Genomic DNA, 3893 nt, shown 5'->3' on the forward strand with positions numbered 1-3893 from the left:
TCCACGAAGATGCGTGATAGTTCAATGGTCTTACGATATGTAGTTCATGGCACCGGTGGTCTTGAGCGTCTATCGCGGGATGGTCAGAGCTGCAACCTGCTTCTTCCTCCCTCTCTGGTTGACTCGAGTCTATCGCTGTCTCTGGCGTGAGAGACTCTGGTTGAGTTACCCTGGCTGGGTGGCTCTGACTGAGTGCTTCACAACTGTCATATGCCCCCTTATGTACCCGCTAGCCCAGCGTGGCTTGGCATAGTGGACGCACGATACGTGCACGTGATCACGTCGTGGCGGAAGCTCAAGGATGACTCGATGAAGCTGAAGCTGCCAGCCTCCACGTCAGCAATGATGACTCTACTTATGTGTCAAGGTTGTGTCAAGCTTTACCCGCACACAGTTGTATTATATTTATATGTATGTATATTCCCCCCAGGTATACCAGGACCCCAAAATCGTTGCACTCGTTAAGCTAACAAAATTAAACCTAGGCGTGTCCCGTATAGAATATTATAATCACATTGAGATATTCTATTCATTTATTTCGCTTAAAATTATTAGTGTCGAGGAAAGCTTTTAGTGGACTGCACCAGTACGCTCGTATTTCTATGCGTCTGTAATCGCCCTAGATGCACGTGATCTGCATGCAAGTTGGTGATTGGTTGACATTTATGCAGTTGGCTTAAATCAGAAATATTCTATGAACAGAACGATTTTCTGCATTTGATATATGAGTATTTGATTAATAAAATATGTGTTTTTAATGACATCTCCGTGTATGAATGTTAATCTTTGTCGTGATAGCTTGAGGCAGGTGTCGGCTGGTATACTTAATTTCACGCGTATGGACTGTCGACAGCGATTGTGATATAACACAGAAAATGACAGAATTCTTTAATAAACAAAGTTCTTTAATAAATAGAATTATGAGGTTTTTTATAAACAATATATACAAAATATTACTTATGTACACAGTAAGCGCTTGCCGTGCTAATCGCACTGCGCATGCGCGTGTCCGCTCACTTCACATTGCAACATGGGCGGGTTCTCGCCCGGTCCAGTCACACGTGCTACAAGTTGTTTCATTCAAGTACTAAGGTTTGTGTACGATTAACGAAATACTTAAAAGACTATCATGATGTGAGATAATATTACCATCGGCAATGAATATGAATGCCGCCACGCAAGACAGTGGCTAATTCAGCAAAACGTTCGTTTTGGTCGGAAACTGTTTTCTATGTAAACAGATTCCGGGTACAAATATGATAATTGCGATATTTCGAAATTGCGAAAACAACTATCGACAACTACATAATATATAGTTTACCTATTCCGACTGGAAATGCAATAATCGGTCGCTCTCGCTTGGTACAAGCTACTAGTAGACGTTGAAAGGTGAGCAGAAATAAGATTCGTTATCAGATTATACGTGATATTAATTTAATTTATTCTAATCGTTAAAATTTTGTAAACGACTTGTTATTAACTTTTACACGAATCTTTGTTAATAAGTGTACATAGATACGGACGTGTTAGCATTTGTTTCTGTTCACATGACAACGTGTCAACCAGCAGGCTGTAGTAACTGTTATTATTTAGGAAGAGAAATAGAGAAAGATAGAGAGCGAGCAAATACAATTTTTCTATGCACAAGTTTGGCTCGGCAAATACAGTTACACCATTGATGGTCGTTAAAAATATGGCGTACGATTTCGTTACACGCGATGACTTGATTAAAACAACAGCAACCGCGCGCAAATAAAACATGGCGCTTCTTGAACACGCTACACCTTCTGCGCATGCGTCAACCTGCGACAATATGGCGGACGCGCGAACACAGCGCCCACTTCGAATGATAGCTGCCGGACTAGTGCAGTTCTCTGTGAAACACACTCATTGTATCTGTTCTATAACACATGCAAATAAGGGCGCGCACATCATTATTAAGAAGTCGTTTGACGCAGGTCTGCATGGAATGTGATTATCGGAATGAGAGAGTGAAATAGTTAATCGTCATGAGCAGGCAAGCCGGCATTCTGTGGTAGAATGCCGAGAGGTTGGTCGGTCATACGGCAAGAGTGGAATCAGTATCTATACGGAATCATGACAAGCTTTCGGAGAAACACCGATCGTGTGTTTTTCTCAAAAGCATTATACTCATTGTGTTGGATTAGAATTAACATTGCGTTGAGATGCGAAGAACAATTGATTGATTTCTTGCCGCTTTGCATATAAAAATGAACTCATCAGCACTGTATGCAAAAATTAACGTGATTCTGGTACGATGTACAGCTGATTGTGACGGAACCCGCCTAAGAGAAAGCTATCGTCAGAAATAGCGAATAACCTGACGTCACACCTCCCTACCTCACTATTAAAAGTTAAGATCGATCGAGACAAAAAAAACACAAATATCTTAGCGCTATCGTGGTACATCACAGTGACCCCCTCGCAGGTAGGAAAGTCTTTCTACAGTTCAGAATAAATAGCAAGTCTATGCGATCACAATAACAACAACTACTAAGTTCTCACACATCAATATGTACACTACTTTGCTATTCATTCCGCATTGCTTTCGTGCTTCGTGCGCATGCGTACATCAGCGCGTTCGCACAGCGCACGCTAATCATATGCAACCTGCAGCGTGGGATGTGGGTATGTACATTCTACGCTCACAAATGCGTGCACGACTTTAAGAGATTATATTTCCTTGTAGAGGAAACGAACAGTTTAATTTGCTCAAAACAACAGGGCAGGGCGGGAGGGGGTTTCCTCCGGGAGTCCCAGCAGACGCGCAGGTGAAACCTCGCAGATAAGTGAAACCCGCTGCGAGTGAATCCCTACGACAGGTGTGCCATCACGTGACATGCACCGGAGGACGCACCTCTCCTCTCACATCTCACTACGCTGCGACTACATCTTTTCGCACAAATCGGGACAAGCGAGGACCGAGGAGCTTGATCAACAAAGAGAAGCGATGGCGACGAAACGAAAATGGAATCCCGCAGAGATGCAGTGATGTCTCCAAGCAGCATCATCACGGAGTGAGCAGAAGGGGCGAGAGAATAGAATGAGCAGTGACACGCAGATACCCAGGTGGGGGTACGGTCGCCAGTCACGCTAGAGCGTTCACAGGCGCAGCCCACAGCGAGCAAAGACATCGAGGGGCGTGCAAAAACAGGTTTTCGAAATTTTCAAAAATAAGTCTTGACATATTTCCTTGGCGCGGAGTAAGCCATACTTAAAGTGGGGTTTCGGCTGGGCAAATACAATTACATTACTCGCCCCGGGCGAACGCCGCGATGGCGTTGAAACCGCATGCCAGCTACCCTGAGCTAGCACAGCTGAGAGGTCAGGCTGGTGGCAGTCTATCTGCACAGGTACATAGCTCGACTGGTCACCAACGCATGAAGCCAACGGCTTCGGCTTCGGCAACGGCCAAAAGCCCTACGGCTTGCCCCGCGCATCTGCGAGCACCGATGTACGATCAGGTAGGACTGAGAGAGTGAGACAGGAGAAGGAAGAGAGAAACGGAGAATAATAAATAATGCGCGAGGGAGAAAGCGAATGCGAGGACAACTTGTTGGAAATGAAAATTGAGAAGCAATGAATCGGCGTGGGTGAACGACGGAGACACAGAGAGTGAGGAAGAGCGGCCGAGCAAGTCAGAGAGAGAGAGAGAGAGAGAGAGTAGCGGAAGAATGAGAAGAGTGACGGAGAAAGAAAGAGAGAGAGAGAGAGAGACAGCGACAGAGACAGAGACAGAGACAGAGACAGAGAGAGAGAGAGAGAGAGAGAGAGAGAGAGAGAGAGAGAGAGAGAGAGAGAGAGAGAGAGAGAGAGAGAGAGAGAGAGAGAGAGAGAGAGAGAGAGAGAGAGAGAGAGAGAGAGAGAGAGAG

Source organism: Priapulus caudatus, unplaced genomic scaffold, assembly GCF_000485595.1.
Source record: "Priapulus caudatus unplaced genomic scaffold, Priapulus_caudatus-5.0.1 Scaffold893, whole genome shotgun sequence".
Taxonomy (NCBI): domain Eukaryota; kingdom Metazoa; phylum Priapulida; class Priapulimorpha; order Priapulimorphida; family Priapulidae; genus Priapulus; species Priapulus caudatus.